General features: G+C 36.4%; 1 protein-coding gene and 1 pseudogene across 9 annotated transcripts in view; one reads left to right on the forward strand and one right to left on the reverse strand.

Annotated features, from left to right (window-relative positions):
- Window positions 1-25,724, forward strand: part of KIAA1958 — a 144,145-nt gene that overhangs the window by 37,454 nt on the left and 80,967 nt on the right. The gene's annotated exons all lie outside the window — the stretch shown is intronic.
- On the reverse strand, window positions 21,026-23,122 carry LOC306644660 (DGAT1/2-independent enzyme synthesizing storage lipids-like; annotated as a pseudogene). Its single transcript has one exon. The product of its transcript is annotated as a DGAT1/2-independent enzyme synthesizing storage lipids-like (transcript).

Genomic DNA, 25,724 nt, shown 5'->3' on the forward strand with positions numbered 1-25,724 from the left:
TATCAGTAAAAATTCACAAATACTTATTATATACTTTGGGTTACAATTCAATATTTTGTTGCTCAAATTGTTCTAGCTGTGGTCATTGGGAGTTCTTTTGTTGACTCCTCTGTCCCCTTGGCATACTACCACTGGTTTATCTTTTGAGCACTTTCTTATTTTCTGGTACTATCTTTGTCTAATTCCTGTGTAGCTATGAGAAAAATATCAGAGAAACCCAAATTGAGTGACATCTTACAGGCTGTGAAATACCATACTAGTAGTCCTTAAAACTGCCAAGATCATCAAAAACAAAAGTGCTCAACTATTTACTTTTGAAAATTCAAATGATTTACCCTCAATAATTTCATATAGATTTTGAAAATACTTTGATGTGCTTATATGAATTAGGTCTAGTGTAGATTAAAATATTTCCAATATTGGGTTTTTTTTGGATGATTTGCATAGCTATTTCTCTTAGGTGAAAAATCTATAATTATGAATTTTCTCTGAATACTGTAGTGTTTATGATCACAGTTTTATACTTGCAGTTTGTTCACATATACTTTCACTTTGCAAGTCGTGTTAGAGAATTTTCACATTTCTCTAGTTTTCAGAAACATTTATGGTTGCCAGTAGCTGAACAGATATCATTATGCTGGAAGTGTTTCAGTGATTATACATGCTGAGTGGCAAAACTGCTTAGTCTAAAAAAAGGACTCCATAATATTTGGCTTTTGGTTGTAATTACCAGTCATGCTTGCCAGAAATTAAGTTTAGCTTTTAGAAGCCTAGAATTCTTAATATGTTTGTCTCTAACTAAATATTTCAGAAATTGTTATTAAATTGTCAATAATCCCATTATGTATTTTATATTCATTTATTCCAAGTTATAGCAGATGAAATAACATATAGCAACGTGATTGTACAACAACACAGAAAATGCATAAAGTAATAGAATGTAAATAGTAATATTTAGTTTGATTATAGTTTTGTTTAAAAGGAACCTGTGGTCCCAAGTACAAATAAAAGACTAGAAGGAAAAACACCAGAATATTAATAATGAATATCTCTTAGTGTGATACTTTTCTGTTTTCTAATTAAAAAATAAATTGATGAGGCTGGGGGCTATAACTCAGTGGTAGACTGCTTGCCTCACATATGCAAGGCACTGGGTTCAATCCTCAGCACCACATAAAAATAAATAAAGATGTTGTGTCCATCTACTAAAAAATGTTTAAAAAAAATAAATTGGCATACATTACTTGTTTGGGGAGGAAAATAGAGGCATTTTTTTAGATGAGAAAAGAAACATATTCTGCAGGGCTTTCCAACAGGTGCTAATTTGTTTGTTCCATTCTAGATATTGAAAGTTAAATGGTCTTTTGAAAAAAATATTCCAAAATTCAGATTGATTTTCTAAATTATTAACTAGTGAGCCAGCTCTTTTTTTTAATAGCACTTAAAATTTTATAGACTTCTTTATGTATCTTTTTTAGTTTAAAAAATCTGTATCAAATGGATTTTCAATTCAGTTATACACATAAATGGATCACGATAAAAGAGCTGCCACTCATTGTTGATGTCATGAAAACTTGACTTCAGTGATTTCTGCCCAACTGGAGCAGTTTGGAATCGGGGGATCCTAAAGCCCAGTGAGCAAAGCCTGGGTGCTGAGGCTGCTTCAACCTCATTTTAAGGGATGGCCTCACATTCCTCTCATAGGGAACTGATGGCCTCAATAGATACCTTAGGGAGCTTGTTTGGATTAAAAATACCCAGCATCGCCTGCTTCTAATTTTTTTAGCTTCTGGTGATGAGGGGGAGGTGAATTGAATTCATGACTCAGGGTTAGAAGTTGCAGAGTAGCTTTTGCAGGCTGTTGTCTCATGGTGTCCTTGGGATGGGTCATAAATAGAAAATTATAGTTTAAAAAGATGTTCTAGTCCTAATTTGCAAAAGTAGTACAGTTAAAGACAAATGCATTTGTAGGGGAGGGGGTGAGGGGATTGAACCAAGGGCCACTGAGCTACATACATCCTCAGCCCCTTTTTTTCATTTTGAGAGAGGGTCTTGAGAGTTACCCAGGTTAACTTCAAACTTGTGATCCTCCTGGGCAGATGTATTTTAAATATTTTAGTAAAGCCTTTAAAAAAAAAAAAAAGTAAAATAAACAACACTTTTATTTTTAACTTAGTATTTAAAAATATATTCAAAAGGTGGTTGTTGTTTTAAGAGGAAAGGTGGTTTTTCTAAACTGGTCCTTGTCCCTAATGGCCAATACCCTACCTCTCACCTTTCTGTCACTGGGAAGTATCATGATATGCAAAAGATTAAGGACTAGAGTGATCAGTTCCCCAACTGCTTCTGGGGAGTGGTATATTTTATCTGGAACTGGTATGTTTTATTAGAACATTCTTATGTACATATAAACAGTAGAGGGATTACCACAGCATTTGATAGCCCTGGTCTGGAGTTAGGATTACAACATTTGACAAGTGGGTCAGCATTCAGTAGGTCTTATTTCATGGTGTTAATGAAATTAGTCCCTCCAGTCTACCAGTGTGCCACTGTGCACAGTATAATCTTGCTTGTGCTTTGATAGGCTAGTGTACCTTTCTCTAGAATGCCCATAAATTCTTCATAATGGGAGTTATCAGTACACTAAAATGACAGTTAAGAACTGTGTAAAACTGTAATATCTCTTCTTAATAATGACTGTCAAAGTAGTCCTTAAAAACAAATATAACAAAACTCTTTCAAAATTGAGAAACAATTACATATAATAAAAAATGATAATGTAAATATATAATGTAAATGTATAAAACAGTAATGTAAATCTTAAATGAATATTTTGTTTTTTCTAATACCTAATCATTATACTTCCAAATTTAAGTATATCCTTCCAAATTTATGAAATATATGTCTATTTATATATAACCTGCATTTCACTCTACATATCATGCTATGAATACATAGTTTCCACTTAATACCATTTTAAACAGTGTCAGTAAATGTTTTTATATAAAGTTTTATATAAAGTTTTCTGGGTTTTGTTTTTGTTTTTGGTATGGGGATTGAACCCAGGGATGCTCTATCCCAGTACTTTTTATTTTTTATTTTGAAACAGATGCTCACCAGCTTGCCCAGAGTGGCCTGAAACTTGTGATCCTCCTGCCTCAGCCTCATGAGTTGTGGGATTACAGGTGTATACCACTATGCCCAAGTTGCTGTTATCTTTTTATAATGACTTCCTAAAGGAAGAAAAGCTGAGTCAGTGTGTACACAAACTGAAAAATACATGCAGGAGCGACAGTAGGACTTGAGGGCTAAGTGCAGAGCCTTAGTGCTATTGGCTTGGGTTTGGATTCTGACTTCCCTGTCTAATAGCAAGTTACTTAGCCTCTCTGTGCCTTAATTCTTTCATTTGTAAAGTGAAGGATAGTAGCAACACCTATATCATAATGTAGAGCTTGATCTGTGCCTACCTACACATCTCAGGGTTACTGTTCAAAAGCTGCATATTCATGAGTGTTTTCTCATCAGAGGGTCCTAGCACCTAGACAGAGGCATGTTAGATTGAAGTACCAGCAGTGAGATGGGCCTTCCACTCACTTATTATTATTATCCTACTTTTAATATTAGTCATAAGCAAAAAAAAAAAAAAAAAAAAAAAAGGGTACCAGAGTATAGTTGTATTCCCCGTGTCTTTGTATTAATTCACAATTTCATTAATAATGTATATTTTTTCATGTCAGTGGAATTTTTCCCTGTGAAATACTTGTGTGTATCTGTACCGAAATTTGTATTGAGACATTCATCTTTTTCTTATTGATCTGTAAAAACTCTATATTTTAAGGAGATAGCCCTTTGAAAGGTGCCTCAAATATTTCCATAGGACTACTTTAAAAATCAAAAGTCTTTTGACTTTGGTTTTTGAAAAATTGTTTTAATTGACAAAAATTTTGTTCAAAATATTTTGATATGTATATTGTGGAAAGGATAAATCAAACTAATTAGCATGTGTTATATACTTATTCTTGTGGTTAGAACACTTAAAATGTATTCTTAACAGTTTCAAGTATATATCACATGTCACTGACTATAGTCACCCTGTTGTACAATAGATCTCTTGAACTTGTTTCTCCTAACTGAAAATCTGTACCTTTTGATCTTTATCTCTTTAGTCCTGCTGTGCTGCACCTTCTGGTAACTACCATTCTATTCTCTGCTTCAATGAGTTCAAGCTTTTTAAGATTCTACACCTAAGTGAGATTATGTATTTTGTCTTTTTGTGCCTGGCTTAATTTATGCCTTCCGGTTCATTGATGTTGGTGCAAATGACAAGATTTCCTTTTGTGGGAAAGGTAGTTTGAATCCAGGGGTGCTCCACTACTGAACTACATCCCCAGCCCTTATTTTTTGAATCAGGTCTTGCCAAGTTGCTGAGGGGTCTTTCCTTAAATTTGAGAAACTCAGCCTCCTGAGTTTCTGGGATTATTACCAGCATGTGCCACTGTGCCTGACTAGAATTTCCTATTTTAGAGCTGAATGACACGCCACTGGTTCTATATACCATATTTTCTTTATCCATTTATCAGTTGATGGATACTTAAGTTGTTTCCATTTCTTGACTTGTGAATAGTGCTGTAGTAAATGTGAGGGTGCTGAATTCTCTTCAACATACTTTTTTTTTTTATATGTACTCAGATATGGGATTTCTGGATAGTTATATTTTTATTTTATTTCATTTTTGCAGTGCTGGGGATTATTTTTTTTTTTTTGAGGCACCTCCCTGCTGTTTTCATGATGATGCTACTAATTTCTGCTGCCACCAACAGTGTGCAAGGGTGTCCTTTTCTCCACATCCTTGCCAGCACTTACGTTATCTTTTATCTTTTTGATAGACATTCCAACAGGCATGAGGTGATATCTTACTGGGGTTTTAATTTATATTTGTCTGATGATTTGTGAAACATATATCTGTTGGCCATTTTTACTGTTGAGAATATCAAAATTATCTTAGCTAACTTCATCTATGGCTTCAGTAGATCATGTCATCCTTGTTATACATAAGGGGAGAAGGTTTATGAACATTACAAAACATAATGGAATTGGCTGTTTTCTTCTTCATTTCCACTGTCTATAAATTGCTGATTTCCATTGAGCATCTGGATATAATTGAAGCCTATAGCTCTATTGGAAGTGAGTATAAGAGAAACTGATACTAGGTCTTCTCTCCCATGAACATTTTGGACATCAAGCCAGAGTGAGGACCAGGAAATGGTGGATCTTGGTATATGCTAAGTCTCAATACTTTAAAGATAGACATTCTTGGGCTGGAGAGATAGCTCAGTTGATAGAGTGCTTACCTTGCAAGCACAAGGCCCTGGGTTCGATCCCCAGCACTGCAAAAAAAAAAAAAAAAAAAAAAAAATAGATAGAAATTCTCCTTAGATCTATAGATTCTGTTATTCCAATCCATTTTAGGAGAATTGTGCATGCACATGTATTTGTGCCCAACAAATCCGTGAATTAATTCTAGTATTTCTGTGGGTGTACAAAGGGCCAAGAACAGGGAAAACAACTTTGAAGAACAGAGTTGGAGAACTTAAAGATTGTCTGTAGCAGGGTGAGCAAACTTTTTCTGTAATAGGCAGACTTACATGAAAAAAAAAAAAAATCTATTGGCAAATAACCTAAAAAATAGAGAAGAAATGTTAGCTGAAGGTAGAGCATGATGAGAGTGTAGTAAAACTAACAAAATTACATAAATTCAGGGGAATAAAAGCTATTAGTCCCAGATTCATCCTGAATAAGTGTGTTAAAGTAAAACAAGAAAAACAAAGATGTTAAGGAACTTATGAAGTCTGAGAAATACCTACCACCAGCACGTGACTAAATGAGTTAGTTTCATTGGGTAAATTCTGGCTCATATTTAGGGCTTGAAGATAAAAGCCCTTCTTCAAGGTAGTAGGCAAGCTTACCAAAAATAAGTGTTACTGAATACACTACTAAGCACTGCTTTTATCGCTGCTTTTAAAGGAAAGTACCTTTTATCAAAGGTTAAAATTAATGAATTAGTTGCTTTATAAGTGTACTTTTCTTGAATATATGTAAGGATTATGACTGTATTCTTATAAATAGATTCTTAATGAGTCTATTGATATTCATCAGATTTAAAACTGAGATTTAAAACTGAGTTCAAAATTTTCCAGTATGGTCAAGAATACAGACCATAAATATGAATTTATGCTGATGAAAATATGAATGTATTCCTAGTGAATATATTGAAATTCATTAAATTTTAAACTAGGTTCAGAAATGTCCCAATATGGTCAAGAACATAGCTCATGAATATGAATATAAAGTTATAAAAATGTTCATGAATATATTCATATTCATTAATTTTAAACTGTATTAAAAAGTTTTCCCAACAGGGCAAAAAGAATATATTCATGAATATATTCATAGGAGGATATATTCATGAATATAATCATTATAAAGAATACATTCACATTTATGGAATAAATTCAAAGATATATTTGTAAGAAGATCCTCTGTTTACTTTTTTGCTTTTTTACAAATTGCGTAGTTTTTTAAATGCTGCTGTGAATCAAAGTGAAAGTGAGTCTACTAAAATTTATTTCATGGACATCTTCAAAAAGTAAAAAAAGTATAAATTTGTCATACTCAGTGAATTGATCTATTTATGAATTGGCTCCTAGTGAATAGTTCTTTGGCAAATTAATTTAGAGCTCCCTTTCTCAGCATGAGATGAATTACTGTTTATTACAGTAACTACCCTGGGGAAAACCAATACAAAAATGAGGGAGATTTTGAAAATAGCTGGACTACCTGTGTACTCAGAAAAGATTAACTAATAACACCAAAGAAGTAGTGGTACCTGTTAGGAGGGAGGGCTTCAAACCATTCTTGACCTTCCAGGAGCCAAGTGTTTGGTTAGTGAGACAAGTATGCTGGGCAGTGAATGTGGCTAGGCATTTTTATTTCAAGTTCCTGTTCCTCCTGTGAATGTTGGATTCACTTTCCAGAGACTCTGTGGTTTAGTGATGAAGATGGTTTCTGGGGTTAGACTGCCCTCTACCTTGAGTTGTTTTCTCCTAATTGAAGTATAGCATACACACAATAAAATGCACAAATCTTAAAAGTATCTATATTCTTATATATGTATACACCCATGTAAATACCACCCAGATCACGTTAGAACATTTCTATCACTCCAAAGTGTTTCCTTCTGCCCCTTCCAAGTCCTTACTTTGTACAGGTGACGACTCTTCTGACTCCTGTCACCATAGATTGTTCTGCCTATTCTTAAATTCATATGCATTGGATCTACTATATGTATTTTAATATCTGTCTTCTTTCACTGAATGTAATTTTAGAAGTTCACTCTTTGTAGTTTTGTATATCAGTTTGTTCCCATTCCTAGCCCTTTTTATTTTTTGAGATGGGATCTTACTAAGTTGATGAGGCTTGCCTCTGACTTGCAATTCTCTTGTCTCAGCCTCCTGAGTACCTGGAATTACAGGTGTGTGCCACCATGCCTGACTGTTTTTTTCTTTTCTTTTCTTGCTATCTGTTGTGTGAATATACAACAAATTTTTAATCTGTCCTTCTGATTTAGGGTTGTTTCCAGATTTTGGCTATTAAGAATAAAACTACCATTGAAATTTTTATGCTTTCACATATACTTATTTCTCAGTCTTTTTTTATGTTTATCTTTTCATTATCAAATTATGTAATGTGCATTAAATATTCACTGGGTATTAAAGAGCATTTTTATTATTATGTGTTAAATACCAGTTAGAAATTAAGGAGCATATCTGCTCTGCTTTTAGACAAATATGGTTAAAAAGGAAGTTTTAGCCACAAAATGTAAGATAAATATAACTTAAGTAAGGGCTTCCATCCAGTATTAATGGATTTTAGTTTAGATATGGAATGAACACAGTTGATAGACCTTGCAAGTGATTTAGGAATATGAATCTTCATAGCACTGTGTCAGATACTGTATTTAATAGTTGCCAAACTTTGTTTAATGTTCACAACAACATTGACAAGTAAATGCCAGTTGGATCAGACTGCAAACACATCTAGGGTGTATCTCAGAGGCACATCTCTTTGTATGGGTATAGGATAATTGAATGTATTTTCATATTTGTAACTGATGATACTCTGCAGTTTACTATTTTATTCATTGTATTTGGAGTCTAAGGAGTTTAAGATAGTTACATCTCCTAAATGGAGGGAAAGTGGGAAGCCATACAATTTGCTGTATATACTTCTTACTCCATCATGTTGGCTTGGTAATTCAGAAAGAAATTCCAAGCCTTCAGACAATATACTACCCTGATGTCTCATAAATCAAGCGTTCTTCATGACCCATTTCCACCTGGGGCAAATTGAGGCTCAGTACAACTTGAACAGTGCTTACTCAAAGGCTTCTGGCCAGCAACAATCCAAATTGCTCAGCCTAGTTTATTTAAAACAAAACAACTCTCTCTCTCTCTCTCTCTCTCTCTCTCTCTGCTGGTATAGCCCTTGGGGGGCGGGGGGAACAACCAAACATTTAAATATTATTAAGTCTTTTAACATTTTATAGGTACTCAGAAGTAACCATTTGGGCTGGGGTTGTGGCTTGATGGTGGCACACTTGCCTGGCATGTGTGAGGCCCTGGGTTTGATCCTCAGCACTACATTAAAATAAAGGTATTGTGTCCAACTACAACTAAAGTGTGTGTGTGTGTGTGTGGGTGGGTGGGTGGGTGTAAAAGAAGTAACCATTTACTTCACATCTAAGCAAAAATTAACCATAAATGTAAATAGATGGTGAATGGGCCAAATCTTGTGAACACCTTGATCAAATATTTGTTGGTATAAAGAATTCTGTAAAACACTTAACTTTGTCATTAATTTTTACCATTCAACCTGTCTTGGAAATAGCCTTATTATTTCTTGATTATCATAGTTTTTATAAGATGTTTTACCTGAAACATGAAATCATTAGAAGTAATTTTCCTGTCATTTATATTTTCCCTGTGATGTTTATGTTGTGATTTTTGCCTGTTTACCAGTAAAGGATGTGGATGTTAAGCCTGTAGTCTTTCTTGTCCTGGTAAAGACATCTTTTCCTCCATGTGCCCGACCTTTGTGCACTAAGATCCTCCTTAGTTCCACAGTGTATTAGATTTATTTCTTAGACTTTTTCTTCTGTGTAACCTTCCTTACTTCCTAAACTAGAGGAAAAGTTTTTAGTAACTTGAAAAACTTAAAAACATTTTTATACTGTTAAGACTTGAAATGAATGTGAGGCCTGTGAGGGCCCTGAGAGACCACTGTTCAGCTTTTATTTTATTTTATTGATGGACAACCTGGAGTTGTAATTACTTCTTCACTATGACTGAAACCATACTGTTTTATAATTGCTGTTCAATGTAGGTATTTCTAGCTAGACTGCAAATGGTGGGAGTAGTGGCCACATCTGTCTTATTTAATGCTGTATCTCTGGAACTGAGCACAGAATTTGGAAGAAAATAGGCATTCACTTACTGATGTTGAATACATTAATAAATGAATCAAGATTGACAAAGGGAACTGCTCGGAGTCACACAGCCATTTAGTGGACAGCCCACAGGAGCTGCATAATCCAGTTCAGCACCCTAAACGTCAGAGTTTCATCATCTACTCCTCCAGTCTGTAAAAGTCTGTGGCAGTGATTACTTTCCTTAAGTGTATGCCAGGCTCTCTGACATAGCTATTTCACATAATGCCTTTCAATATATGAAGGACTGATAGAAAGAAGCTAACCAGGGGAATACCAGAGGATGTACTGCCCTCATTTTTGCCAGGAGTCCTTTACAAGATACTTCTGCACTATTAAAAGCATCAAAACATCAAAATTATGGAAAAGAAGTTTTCCCCAGTTACAGTCTAATTTGTAATCTTATTTTTAAATTTAATATTTCTGAAATCATTAAGAGTGCCCTACCAGTAAAAAAATTGTTGAAGGTAATAAGTTCTTAACCTCAAGATGTTTACAACACCTCAAGGATTATTGATACAGGGCTTTTGTTAATTCAAATAGTATTTTCCAGGGCCAGGGATGTAGCTCAGTGGTAGAGTGCTTGCCTACTATGCTTAAGACCCTGGGTTACGTCCAAAAAACCCCATAAACAATAGCAAAAAACCCAGTAGTATCTTCCAGAATCATCATGATCCTTCAGCTTCATCCTTAGTTTTTTGATCTCTTGACCTTCATTTGGGATCTTCAATCTGTTTGTTTAGCATAAAATAATAAGCACACATGCTCACAGAAATTGTTACTTGATGGTTTTCTTGGAGTATGACCCCTGTGGGACATTGTCTTTTTTCACTAAGTTCCCCACCATTACCTGTACTCACCTCTTGATTGCATGATGACTTTTCACTTAGTCATATTTGCTCTGCTATCAAAATTCAAATAATATTAAGAGAAAATGGAGAAAAGACTGGAAGGAAACTCGTGCCAAGTCAGAGTGTAATTTCTTCTATGTTGCTCTATTAAAGTGTGTATGTTTTATACTTTATTTTGTATGAAATAATAGGTCCATTTTTTACTTGCTATTTGTCACTTAGCAGCTTATAGATACATGTAAATGGAAATGTTCTCGTTCTTTTGAAACATTCCTTTAACACTTGATATTTATGCTGTTACTTGCCAGGAGTACGTTTTTTACTTTGACGTGTCATGGAGATGAATTAGAAGGATAGGCTTTCTTTTGGGTAGCACTTGTTTTTTTGCTTGTTTCTTTTTTGATCTCATGTTTTTAAAGAGATAATTTAGTTAAAATGAGGTCTTTAGGCTAGGCTCTAATCCAGTATATGACTGGTGTGCTTATTTAAGAGAGGAAATTTGAACAAAGGCATATGCACACACAGATGGTAAGCCACGTGTAGAAACTGGAAGACCTGAGTTCATCTAAGAACTTAGGAGAAAGACCTTAAAAGAGCCCATCCCTGCTGACACCTTGCTGACCTCCAGCATCCAGAACTATGAGAAAAAACTTTCTGTTGTTCAGTACCAATCTGGCATTTTGTTCTGACAGTTCTAGCAGACAAATGTAAGCATAATATCAAATATCTGAATGGCAGATTTATATTGTGTTATCTGACATGTTAAGAAAAGGTTTTCATTCAAGATGATAACTAAATGTACACTTTCTATTGCTTTATAAATATATAAACTCATTAGTGGCATTGTGAAAAGGACTGTAACAAACATCATCTGTTTCCTTTCCCTCTCTTTCCTGGTAAAATTCAGGCTCTGTGCTCTTCCAACCAATTTTTCTTTCTTTCTTTCATTTTTTAATTTGTTCTTTTTAGAAGTATATGATAGTAGAATATTTTGACATTATACATGCATGGAGTATAACTTATTCTAATTAGGATCCCATTCTTGTGGTTGAACATGATATGGCGTTACACTGGTCATGTATTCATATATGAACATATGAAAGTTACATCTGATTCATCCTACTGTCTTTCCTATTCTCAGCTGCCCTCTCTTCCCTTCATTCCCCTTTGTCTAATCCAGTGAACTTCTATTCTTCCCAGTCCCCCGCCCCCCACCCATTGTGTGTTGGCATCTGCATATCAGAGAACATTCAGACTTTGGTTTTGGGGGATTGATTTATTTCACTTAGATGACAGTCTCTAAGTTTCATCCATTTTCCAACAAATGTTATAATTTTATTTTTCCTTATGGCCGAGTAATATTCCATTGTGTATATATATCACATTTTTTTAATCCATTCATCTGTTGAAGGGCACCTAGGTTGGTTTCATAGCTTAGCTATTGTGAATTGAGCTTCTTTATACATTGATGTGGTCGTGTAAGTATAGTATTCTGATTTTAGGTCCATTGGGTATATGCCTAGGAGAGGAATAACTGGGTCAAATAGTGGTTCCATTCCAAGCTTTCTTAGGAATCTCCATACTGCTTTCCAAAGTACTTGCAACAATTTGCAGTCCCACCAGCAGTGGATGAGTATACCTTTTTCCCCACATTCTCACCAACATCTCTTGTTACTTATATTCTTGATAATTGCTATTCTCACTGGTGCCAGAATCTCTGTGTAGTTTTAATTTGTATTTCTCTAATTGTTAGAGATGTTGAACATTTTTTCATATATTTGATGACCATTCATAATTCTTCTTCTGTGAAGTGTCTGTTCAGTTCCTTTGCCAATTTATTGATTGGGTTATTTGGGGTTTGAGTGATAAATTTTTTGAGTTCTTTTTTTTAATCCTGGAGATGAATGCTCTATCTGAGGTACAGGTGGCAAAGGTTTTCCTCCCACTCTGTAGGCTCTCTCTTCACATTATTGATTGTTTCATTTGCTGAGAAAAAGCTTTTTAGTTTGATACCATTCCCACTTATTGATTCTTGATTTTACTTCTTGTGCTTTAGGAGTTTTCTTGAGGAATTTGGTTCCTAAGCCAACATGATGGAGAGTTGAGCCTTCTTTTTATTCTAGTGCACAGGGCCTCTGGTCTAATGCCTAGGTCCTTAATCTACTTTAACCAACCTATTTTTCTTAGCTCATATCCTGCTATTTTCCATCCTGTTCTTAAACAAATGAAGTGTTTGGTGTTCTCTCTACACTCTGAACATTCTACTGCCTTTTTGTCTTTCCTCATTTTTGTTTTCTTCTTGTACTTCCTACACTATTCTTTAGTCGGGTTTTTATTGAGGCCTCATTGTGTGCTAGAAACTGCCAGGTGTTGAGAGCATAATGATGAGTGAAACTATAGGCCTCATGCTCAAGGAGCAAACACTAAGTGGGGTGACGAAAGGCTATAGGGTGCAAAAATCATCTAACCAAGCCTTGATAGGGATAGGGGAAGAGTTGCAGAAATTATTCGAAATTACTGGTTCTCAAATGGGGAAGGGACACAGGGAAGCATTTATCTGGAGACATTTTTGGTTGTCCTGACCAGAGGAGGCAGTACCACTGGCATCTAGGAAGGATGCTGTGAAACATCCTGCAGTGCACTGGACAGTCCCCCACAACAAAATGTTATGCTGCCCATAATGTCAGTAGTGCCAAGAGCGAAAAACCATCCTGTAAGTTAAGTTGTAAAGATTGAGTAGAAAGATGTTTAGTGTGGCAAAAAACGGCAGCATTTGCAAAGATCTGGAGTAGAGATACAGTAAATTGGTAAACTAGAATGAGTTTACAGTGGCTAGAACTCCGTGTTTCAGCTTAGGTAAGCCTGGCAGACCTCAAATCCAAAGACTTCAAAGCCATGTTGATAAATTGGGATGTTTTACCTCTGACCACTTGGAGCCTGTTGTGATTTGAATCTGAAACATCCCCCAAACACTCATGCACTGAAGCCTTGGTCCCCAGTGCAGCAATGTTCAGAAGTGGGCTTTGGGGGAAGTAATTGGATCTTAGGGCTGTAACCTCATCAAGTGAATTAGTCCTTTGATGGAATCCTGACTTGATGGCATTGTTGGGAGGTGGTAGAAACTGTAGACGTCCTAATTAGAGGAAGTAGTTCACTGGGGGTATGCCCATGATGATTACATAGTGCCCCCAGTCCCTTCCTCTCTCTTTCTCTCTGCTTTCTGACTGCCCTGAAGTGAATAGCTTTATCCTGTTACACCCTTTTGTCATGACATCTCTCTCACCACAGGCCCAGAAACAATGGAGCCAAATAATCATAGGCTAAAATCTTTTTTTTTTTTTTTTTTTTTTTTTTAGGCTAAAATCTTGAGCCAGAATAAATCTTTCCTAAGTTGACATTCTCAGGTATTTTTTTTTTTTTATTGTAAACAAATGGGATACATGTTGTTTCTCTGTTTGTACATGGCGTAAAGGCATACCATTTGTGTAATCATAAATTTACATAGAGTAATGTTGTTTGATTCATTCTGTTATTTTTTCCCTTCCCCCCACCCCTCCCACCCCTCTTTACCCTCTATACAGTACTTCCTTCCTCCATACTTGCCCCCCTCCCTAACCCTAACTCTAACCCTAACACTAACCCTTCCCTCCCCCCCATTATGTGTCATCCTCCACTTATTAGCGATATCATTCGTCCTTTGGCTTTTTGAGATTGGCTTATCTCACTTAGCATGATATTCTCCAATTTCATCCATTTGCCTGCAAACGCCATAATTTTATCATTCTTTATGGCTGAGTAATATTCCATTGTGTATATATATATATATATATATATATATATATATATATATATATATATATATATATATACACCACAGTTTCTTTATCCACTCATCAATTGAAGGGCATCTAGGTTGGTTCCACAGTCTGGCTGTTGTGAATTGAGCAGCTATGAACATTGATGTGGCTGTATCTCTGTAGTATGCTGATTTTAAGTCCTTTGGGTATAGGCCAAGGAGTGGGATAGCTGGGTCAAATGGAGGGTCCATTCCAAGTTTTCTAAGGAATCTCCACACTGCTTTCCAGAGTGGCTGCACTAATTTGCAGCCCCACCAGCAACGTATGAGTGTACCTTTCTCCCCACATCCTCGCCAACACCTGTTGTTGCTCGTATTCTTGATAATCGCCATTCTAATTGGGGTGAGATGGAATCTTAGGGTGGTTTTGATTTGCATTTCTCTTATTACTAGAGATGTTGAACATTTTTCCATATGTTTGTTGATTGCTTGTAGATCTTCTTCTGTGAAGTGTCTATTCATTTCCTTAGCCCATTTGTCGACTGGATTATTTGAATTCTTGGAGTAGAGTTTTTTGAGTTCTTTATAGATTCTGGAGATTAGTGCTCTATCTGAAGTATGATTGGCAAAGATATTCTCCCACTCTGTAGGCTCTTTCTTCGCATTGCTGATAGTTTCCTTTGCTGAGAGAAAGCTTTTTAGTTTGAATCTATCCCAGTGGTTGATTCTAGCTTTTATTTCTTGTGCTATGGGAGTCCTGTTAAGGAAGTCTGATCCTAGACCAACAAGGTGAAGATTTGGACCTATTTTTTCTTCTATAATCTGCAGGGTCTCTGGTCTGATTCCGAGGTCCTTAATCCATTTTGAGTTTAGTTTCGTGCATGGTGAGAGATATGGGTTTAGTTTCATTCTGTTGCATATGGATTTCCAATTCTCCCAGCACCATTTGTTGAAGAGGCTATCTTTTCTCCATTGCATATTTTTGGCCCCTTTGTCTAGTATGAGAAAATTGTATTTATTTGGGTTTGTGTCCGTGTCCTCTATTCTGTACCCTTGATCTACCTTTCTATTTTGGTACCAATACCATGCCGTTTTTGTTACTATTGCTTTGTAGTAGAGTTGAAGATCTGGTATTGCAATACCCCCTGTTTCACTCTTCCTGCTAAGGATTGCTTTAGCTATTCTGGGTTTCTTATTCTTCCAGATGAATTTCATAATTGCTTGCTCTATTTCTGTAAGGTACGTCATTGGGATTTTAATTGGAATTGCATTGAATTTGTATAGCACTTTAGGTAGTATGGCCATTTTGACAATATTAATTCTTCCTATCCAAGAACATGGAAGATCTTTCCATCTTCTAAGGTGTTCTTTAATTTCTTTCTTTAGTGTTGTATAGTTCTCGTTGTAGAGGTCTTTCACCTCTTTCGTGAGATTGATTCCCAAGTATTTTATTTTTTTCGAGGCTATTTTGAATGGGGTAGTTTTCCTAATTTCTCTTTCTGAAGATTCATCACTTATGTATAAAAATGCGTTGGATTTATGGGCATTGATCTTGTAACCTGCTACTTTACTGAATTCACTTATGAGTTCTAAGAGTTTTCTGGTGGAATTTCCAGGTTCCTCTAAATATATAATCATGTCATCAGCGAACAGGGATAGTTTGAGTTCTTCTTTTCCAATTCGTATCCCTTTAATTTCTTTGGTTTGTCTAATTGCTCTGGCCAGAGTCTCAAGAACGATGTTGAATAGAAGTGGTGAAAGAGGGCATCCGTGCCTTGTTCCGGTTTTGAGGGGGAATGCTTTCAGTTTTTCACCATTTAGAATGATTAGCCATGGGCTTAGCATAAATGGCCTTTACAATGTTAAGGAATGTTCCCACTATCCCTATTTTTTCTAGTGTTTTGAGCATGAAGGGGTGCTGTATTTTATCAAATGCTTTTTCTGCATCTATTGAAATAATCATGTGATTCTTGACTTTAAGTCTACTAATATGGTGAATTACGTTTATCGATTTCCTGATGTTGAACCAACCTTGCATCCCTGGGATGAAACCCACTTGATCATGGTGCACTATCTTTTTAATATGTTTTTGTATGCGATTTGCTAAAATTTTGTTGAGAATTTTTGCGTCGATGTTCATTAAGGATATTGGTCTGAAATTTTCTTTCCTTGATGAGTCTCTGTCTGGCTTAGGTATCAGTGTGATATTGGCTTCATAGAATGAGTTTGGGAGGGTTCCCTCCTCTTCTATTTTATGGAATACTTTGAGAAGTATTGGAATGAGCTCTTCTTTAAAGGTTTTGTAGAACTCGGCTGAGAACCCATCTGGTCCCGGACTTTTCTTTGTTGGTAGGCTTTTGATGACTTCTTCTATTTCAGTACTTGAAATTGGTCTATTTAAATTGTTTATGTCCTCCTCGTTCAGTTTAGGCAATTCATATGTCTCTGGAAACCTGTTGATGTCTTCGAAATTTTCTATTTTGTTGGAGTATAGATTTTCAAAATAGCCTCTAATTATGTTTTGTATTTCAATGGTGTCTGTTGTGATATTTCCTTGTTCATTCCGAATTTTAGTGATTTGGGTTTTCTCTCGTCTTCTCTTTGTTATTGTGGCTAAAGGTTTATCAATTTTGTTTATTTTTTCAAAGAACCAACTATTTATTTTGTCAATTTTTTGTATTGTTTCTTTTGTTTCAATTTCATTGATTTCAGCTCTGAGTTTAACTATTTCCTGTCTTCTACTACTTTTGGTGCTGTTCTGTTCTTATTTTTCTAGGGCTTTGAGCTGTAGTGTTAGGTCGTTTATTTGTTGAGTTTTACTTCTTTTATTAAATGCGCTCCATGAAATAAATTTCCCTCTAAGTACTGCTTTCATAGTGTCCCAGAGATTTTGATATGATGTTTCTTTGTTCTCATTTACCTCTAAGAATTTTTTAATTTCCTTCCTAATATCTTCTGTTATCCATTCATCATATAATAGCATATTGTTTAATCTCCAGATGTTGGAATAGTTTCTGTGTTTTACTGTTTCATTTATTTCTAACTTCAATCCATTATGATCTGATAGAATACATGGTAGTGTCTCTATCTTCTTGTATTTGCTAACATTAGCTTTGTGGCATAATATATGGTCTATTTTAGAGAAGGATCCATGTGCTGCTGAGAAGAAAGTGTATTTGCTCTTGGTTGGATGGTATATTCTATAAATGTCCGTTAAGTCTAAATTATTGATTGTGTTATTGAGATCTATGGTTTCTTTGTTCAATTTTTGTCTGGAAGATCTGTCCAGTGGTGAGAGAGGCGTGTTAAAATCACCTAGTATTATTGTGTTATGGTCTATTTGGTTTCTGAAATTGAGAAGGATTTGTTTGACATACATGGATGAGCCACTGTTTGGGGCATAGATGTTTATGATTGTTATATCTTGCTGATTTATGCTTCCCTTAAGCAGTATGAAATGACCTTCTTTATCCCTTCTGACTAACTTTGGCTTGAAGTCCACATTATCGGAAATGAGGATGGATACTCCAGCTTTTTTGCTGAGTCCATGCGCATGGTATGTTTTTCCCCATCCTTTCACGTTTAGTCTATGGGTATCTTTTTCTGTGAGGTGAGTCTCTTGCAGGCAACATATTGTTGGATCTTTCTTTTTAATCCAGTCTGCCAGTCTATGTCTTTTGATTGATGAATTCAGGCCATTAACATTCAGGGTTATTATAGAGAAATGATTTGGTTTCCCGGTCATTTGGTTCATTTTTAAAATTTTATTTATTTATTTGTTTGACACAACTTGTTTCCTACTTTATTTGACAATTCCTTTAGGATAATTCCTCCCTTTGCTGATTTGCTTCTTTGTTTTTCATCTCTTCCTCATGGAATATTTTGCTGAGAATGTTCTGTAATGCTGGCTTTCTTTTTGTAAATTCTTTTAGCTTTTGTTTATCATGGAAGGATTTTATTTCATCATCAAATTTGAAGGTTTAAGTTTTGCTGGGTATAAGATTCTTGGTTGGCATCCATTTTCTTTCAGGGCTTGAAAAATGTTGTTCCAGGCCCTTCTAGCTTTTAGGGTCTGGATTGAAAAATCTGCTGATATCCGTATTGGTTTCCCCCTGAATGTAATTTGGTTCTTTTCTCTCACAGCCTTTAAAATTCTGTCTTTATTTTGTATGTTAGGTATTTTCATTATAATGTGCCTTGGTGTGAGTCTGTTGTAATTTTGTGTATTTGGAGTCCTATAAGCCTCTTGAACTTGATTTTCCATTTCATTCTTCAGATTTGGGAAATTTTCTGATATTATTTCATTGAATAAATTGTTCATTCCTTTGGCTTGTTTCTCTAGGCCTTCCTCAATCCCAATAATTCTTAAATTTGGCCTTTTCATGATATCCCATAGTTCTTGTAGATTCTGTTCATGATTTCTTACCATCTTCTCTGTTTGTTCAACTTTGTTTTCAAGGTTAAATATTTTGTCTTCAATGTCTGAGGTTCTGTCTTCCAGGTGTTCTATCCTATTGGATATGCTTTCTATGGAGTTCTTAATTTGGTTTATTGTTTCCTTCATGTCAAGGATTTCTGTTTGGTTTTTTTTCAATATCTCTAACTCTTTATTGAAATGATCTTTTGCTTCCTGTATTTGCTCTTTTAACTGTCGATTGATGCGATCATTCAATGCTTGCATTTGCTCTTTCATCTCATCGTTTGCTTCTCTGATCTTTTTAATTATGTACATTCTGAACTCCTTTTCTGTCATTTCTTCTGCTATGCTGTCATTGGGTTTTATTGATGTAACATCTAGATTTGTTTGCAGCATTTTCTTTCCTTGTTTTCTCATATTTTTCAGGTATCAGTGGACCGCTGAGATATTGCAGATTTCCTCTATTGACTTACAATGTCCCTGAAGATTTCTATATATATCCTCCCTTAGCCTTCAGTAGGCTGAAGTCTTGGAGGAAGTTGATAATGCTGTGCTCCACAAGGAAGCTGCTTCTCTAGGAGTGGTGGCCTTCAGGTGGGGTATAATCCCTGCTAGTGGGCAGAGGTGCCTCCACTTGTTGACCAGTGGTCATCCAAAGGGGACCTAGGCTGTGGGCTGAGGCAAGGCCTGTTTGGGCCTGAGTTTCTGGTTTTACCGTCCTTGTGGGGAAACCTCACCCAGCAGGGAAGACTCACCCGGTGGGGAGGTCTCGCTGGTCAGTTCCCTCCTAGAGGTTCCCCTCAATTTACAGCTACCGCCTGGGCTGGGCTGCCTTCCTCTGCAAAGTTCCCAGGGGCCCGGCCCTACCTCCTGAGGCCTGGGAGCCTCACCCTTCGCAGATGAATCTCCTTAGGCTGCCCCTCCTCAGAGAATCTGCCCGCAGGCCTGGAACCTTCGCTCCGCCCTAAGCCTGTCTCTGTGCGGTTCTTCCACCCAGAAGCCTCCTTGATCCTGGGACCCTGCTCTGCACCTAATCGCCTGGCTATGCGGCCCCTCCTCTGAGCAGCCACCTGGGGCCCCGAACAATCCCTCTGAGTCCCAGAGACCCGCCACAGGCCTCTTCCTTCAGACAGCCGCTCAGTATTCCGGTGCGGTCACTAGGAGTCCAAGAAACTCACTTCGTGCCTCCTCCTCCCACCAACCACCCGTAGCCCTGGGCAGTCAATCACTCCGAGTCGAAGTGACCCTCCCCGTTCCTCCTCCTTCTCCAGATAACCCCCCGGGTGTTCAGGAGCGGTCGCTCTGAGTGGCTCTGAATCCACATGACCCGCTGCACGGGTCCTCTGGGCACCCGCCCGGAGCTCTGGTGCGGCCACTCAAGACCAAGCGACCCACCACGCTTCTCCTCCAGGCAGCCCCCCCTGTGTTCAGGAGCTGTCACTTTAAGTCCAAACAACTCACTACTCGCCTTCTCCTCTGAGCAGCCGCCTGGAGCGCTAATGCAGTCACTGCGAGTCCAAAGGACCCGCCGCGCTCCTCCTCCTCCTCCTCCTCCTCCTCCTCCTCCTCCTCCTCCTCCTCCTCCGGGCAGGCCCCGGGGTTCAGAAGTGGTCCGAGTCCAAACAGCTCGCCACGCAGTCCCTCCTCTGGCAACCGCCTGTAGCTCTGGTGTAGTCACCCCGAATCCAAGCGGCCACGCTCCTCCTCCTCCTCCTCGTCCTTGTCCTCAGGGCAGGCCCCAGGGTTCAGAAGCGTCGTTCTGAGTCCAAACAGCTCGCCGTGCAGCTTCTCCTCTGGCAACCGCCTGTAGCTCTGGTGCAGTCACTCCGAATCCAAGTGGCCACGTTCCTCCTCCTCCTCCTCAGGGCAGGCCCGGGTGTCCTGAGTCCACACAGCTCTCCTCGCCACTCCTCCCCTGGACAGCCGCCAGAGCCCCAGTGGTTGCTCCGAGTCCCAGCACTGTGCCGAGCGGTCTCTGGTTGGTAGGCTTTTGATGGCAGCTTCTATTTCATTGCTTGAAATGGATCTCTTTGAATTGTGTATGTCATGTCCTCCAGGTTCAGTTTGGGGAGATTGTATGTCTCTAGAAATTTGTCAATGTCATCAATATTTTTTTTTTTTTTTTTACAAATTCAGCTTTACTTTTATTTTCACATTGTTTAACAGATATTTACACATATCATAAAAATGTACACTTATGATACAAACTCTATACAAAACCCAAGTATTTTAATATCTAAAAAAAGGAAGATACTGCATTTGATTTCAGATACTTTTCTGTTTGAATACTTTTTAAATCAAAAGCCATTAACTTTTTAGAGAGCTTTGTGTTGACATAAATTCATCATTCAAGTATATTTTATTGAAACAATAAGCCATCTCACTGGTGCAAAGTCAACACTGCATGAACCAAGGTGTTGAGTCAAAGCAGAATTTTATTTCCATTTTCCTCAGCCTAGGATCAGTTTCTAAAACAAAATGTAGAGCACAATGATTTTCATCCTTGCATTATTAAATGTCATGTTAGCGGGCTGACAGTGCACCCTATATTGTATATTTACAGGATCTTTTAAAAAATACAATAAATACTAAAAGTAATAATTAGAAATCATACTTTTCCTAATTTTTTCTTACTCAATTTGAAAAACAGTATTATCTCTCTCATTGTGCTTGGCAACTGGACATCATACCTAAAGAAATAATTTAAATATCTCATGGATAAGATATAATTCCTAAAGGATTTTGGTACTAATTAATTAATTTGGTTATAATTTCAGTTCAGTAGTTATCAATTATAAAGAAAATAATGTTCCTTACCATAGCATTTCCATGTTTTAAAAAGTAAATTATTGAGGCACAAAAACATTACATGGCTTACCCAAAGTCATGAAAGAAAGGAGGGGCAGATTTTAAAACTTTTTCCCCCCCTAAAGTAAACAACTGTACAAAAATCTATAGCATATACCCTCTCTTTAAATTACCTCAGTACAACAGATAAAGAAATTAGATTCATTATTCAGGAATGTTTGCTTTTCCTAAACTTGTTATTAAAAACTTCAAGAACATATACATTTATCATAAATTATTAAGAAGTTACAAATGAAATACAATCATTTTCTGATTAGGCATGTAACAAGTTACTAATTAAATTTGACACAACTGATTGCAAAAAATTGACAATTTAAATACACAAGTTCTGAGAAAGATGCTTATCAACATGATTTTTTAAAAATACTAATTACAGGATCTATAAACTTTAGAAGACAGTACCACAGATACAAACATATTATAGATATAGTAAATGAACTTGTAGTTGATCTTTCGTTTTTTATGAAAACATTCTAACAAAGCACTCATATTGTTTCCTGGAGTTCTTTGGTGCTTATCAATCAAAGCTTGAACAGCATTCTTCGTCTTTTCAGCTAATTCTTCTGCTGTTATCTTTGGATCATAGGGAATGGGATCACCTAAATAGGTCTGTAACTTCACTGGAAAACCACCATACATTGGAGCAAATGGATAGTGAAATTTTTCATAAAGCCACCTAAATAACCTTGTTCCTCCAAGTGATCTAAATCCTTCTCGAATATTTTGTGTAAACATAGGAATGATGGGCACTTTTGCATCAATTGCAACCAGAGCGAAGCCTTTTCGATTACCCCATATGATGTTTGTTGTAGGTTTCATCACTAAGCAGAGCTTCTCGAACTCCACCTGGTGAAATAGCTAACAAGTGACCACTCTTCAGACTTTCAACACACTTTTCTCTTGGTCCATGTAGAGCACAAAATACATCAAGTAATAAACTAAACCCTGGAATTTTAAAGACAAAGTCATCAGCTACTACTCGGCAAGTTCTGCCTTTGTGGATAAAAATTTTAGCCATGAAGTAGTAAAAATCTATGGGAATAGCTCCATGATAAAAAATTATAAGTGCTGGTCCTTCTTTTGGTATTTTTTCCATCCCATGAACTTCATAACCATGCCAAACTGCTGCATGTCCATCCCACAGAGTTGCCACTGTTTTCCTTGCACCATCCCATAAATTATGAGAATTAGCTTCTTTTAGTACGTTTTTCCTCTTATAAATGTGTAAGAAAATAATAGTAAGGTAGAGAAGAAAGATAGTAAAATAAGGAAGTATTAAAAGAATTAGTGGTGTAAAAACTCACAAGAGATAGTTTGCAAAATTCAAATAGTCCTCCAATTGCTCCACACCAAACCATTCTTCGAGTATGTGAATCAGACAGGTCATATAGGGCATAGAATCCTGTCCTGAAGCACAGGTTTGATTTTTGTCTTATCATTTTTCTTTAGGTGAAAATGACAAATTCAATCTCTTTCTTCACTGCCATAGCAGATCTTTAATTTTGACACACAAATTTATAAATATCTTCTCCCACCCTTCAATGTATATAATCTTTCAGCCGCAGCAGGAATTCAGAGGCTCATCAGCGAAGTGAGGCGGACAGATTCGCAGGGCAGGTTTCCCATAAGCAGTCGGTGAGGAGAAGACCCGGGCCGCGTTTCGTCAAGATTTTGTTTTATTGGAGTACAAATTTTCAAAATAGTTTCTAATTATCTTCTATATTTCAATAGTGTCTTTCATGATATTTCCTTTTTCATCATAAATTTTAGTAATTTGAGTTTTGTCTCTTTTGTTAATGTGGCTAAAGGCTTATCAGTTTTATTTTTTCAGAGAATCAACTTTTTGTTTGGTCAATTTTTCAGTTTTCAGTTTCATTGATTTCAGCTCTGATTTCCATTATTTCCTGTCTTCTGCTGCTTTTAGTGTTGATTTTTTTGTTCTTTTTGTGAGCTTTGAGATGTAATCTAGGTCATTTATTTGTTGACTTTTAATTCTTTTAATGTATGAGCTCAATGCAATGAGCTTTCCTTTTAGCACTGCCTTCATAGCCTCCCAGAGATTTTGATATGTAGTATCAGTGTTCTCATTTACCTCTGTTTTTTTATTTCCTTCTTGATTTCATTTGTCCATTCATCATTCAGTAATATGGTATTTACTCTTCAGATGTTGTAGTAGCTTCTATTTTTTATTTTATCTTTGATTTCTAGTTTCATTCCGTTGTGGTCTGATAGAATGTAGGGTAGTATTTTAATTTTTTGTATTTGCTGAGAGTCACTTTGTGGCATAACACATGGTCTGTTTCAGAGAAGGATACATGTGCTGCTGAAAAGAAAGTGTATTTACTTGATGATGGATGAAATGTTCTATATATGTCCATTAAGTCTAAATCGTTGTATTATTTAATTCTGTAGTTTCTTTGTTTAGTTTTTGTTTGGAAGATCTGTGTTAAAGTCACCCAGTATTATTGTCTTGTGGTCTGTTTGATTCTTCAAATTGAAAAGGGTTTGTTTGATGTATGTAGATGCTCCATTGTTTGGGACATATATATTTATGATTGTTAGGTCTTGTTGGTGTATGATTTCCTTAAGCGGTATGAAATGTCCATTTGTATCCCTTCTGACTAACTTTGGTTTGAAGTTCACTTTGTCTGATATGAGGATGGAAACCCCTGCTTGTTTACGCAATCCATGTGAGTTGTATGATATTTCCCAATCTTTTACCTTCGGTCTGGATATCATTTGCTAGGAGTGAGTCTCTTGAAGACAGCATATTGTTGGGTCTTTTTTCTAAAATCTAGTCTGCCAGTCTCTGTCTTTTGATTGATGAGTTTATGCCATTGCCATTCAGGGTTATTATTGAGATATTTGTATTACTGGTCATTTTGGGTTTTTAACTTGACTTAGTTTCTCCTTTGATTGACCCCTCCTTTAGTGTAGTTCCTCCCTTTGCTGGTTTTCTTTTTTCTTTTTTTTTTTTTTAATTTCCTCCTCATGGAATATTTTGCTGAGATTGTTATTGTAGTGCAGGCTTTCTAGTTTTGAATTCTTTTAACTTTTGTTTATCATAGAAGGTTTTTATTTCATCTTCAAATTTGAAGCTTCATTTTGCCGGATATAAAATTCTTGATTGGCATCCATTTTCTTTCAGAGCTTGATATGTTATTCCAGGACCTCCTAGCATTGAGGGTCTGGTATGAGAAATCAGCCAAAATCTGAACTGATTGCCCCTATATGTAATTTGATTTTTTTCTCTCACAGCCTTTAAAATCCTATCTTTATTCGGTGTGTTAGTAATTCTCGTTATAATGTGCTTTGGTGTGGTTCTGCTGTAATATACATTTAGGATTCTGTAACAAGCCTCTTATAGTTGATTTTCCATTTCATTCTTTAGATTTGGAAAGTTTTCTGATATTATGTCATTGAAAAGATTGCACATTCCTTTGGTTTATCTCTCTATGCCTTCATCTATTCTGGTAAATCTTAAATTTGGTCTTTTCATGTTGTCCCATATTTCTTGAAAATTCTGTTCATGGTTTCCTACCATCTTCTCTGTGCAGTCAACTTTATTTTCATGAGTATATATTTTGTCTTCATTGTCTGAGGTTCTGTCTTCCAAGTGGTCTAGTCTCTTGGTGATATTTTCCATTGAATTTTTAATTTGGTTTATTGTTTCCTTCATTTTGAGGATTTTTGCTTGATTCTTTTTTATAATCTCTTTATTGACATGTTCTTTCACTTCCTGTATTTTCTGTCCAATACCATCCTTTATTTCAAAGATCAATCTAATTGTATTTTCTAAACTCCTTCTCTGACATTTCTTACACTGTGTTGTCTGTTCATTCTGTTGTTGGAACACCTTGGTTTGTTTGAGGTTCTTTGTTCCCTTGTTTTTTCATGTTGTTTGTGTGTCTTCTCATCTGGCAGTATGGAGCTGAGGCAGTACAGATTTCACACTGTAGTCTTATAGTGAAGGCTTCCAGTACTTCACCTTTAAGGAGGAAATCAATGTTAACAGCACCAATGCAAACCAGAAACCACCTTAAGACAAATGACTTCTATTAAGGTGTTTGCAATTTTGTCACAATAGACAGAAGTGTTCAATTATTATCTACAATATAAATAGTAAGTTAGCTAAAAGGGTTTACTGTTTCAAATGATGGACAATGAGGGAACAGAAATAGTATAAAATGTGATGTTATAGTGAGAGGGCAAGAAGAAAGATTAAAAATTTATAATAAGAGTGAGGGA

This window comes from Sciurus vulgaris, assembly GCF_902686455.1.
Source record: "Sciurus vulgaris genome assembly, chromosome: 15".
Classification (NCBI taxonomy): Eukaryota; Metazoa; Chordata; class Mammalia; order Rodentia; family Sciuridae; genus Sciurus; species Sciurus vulgaris.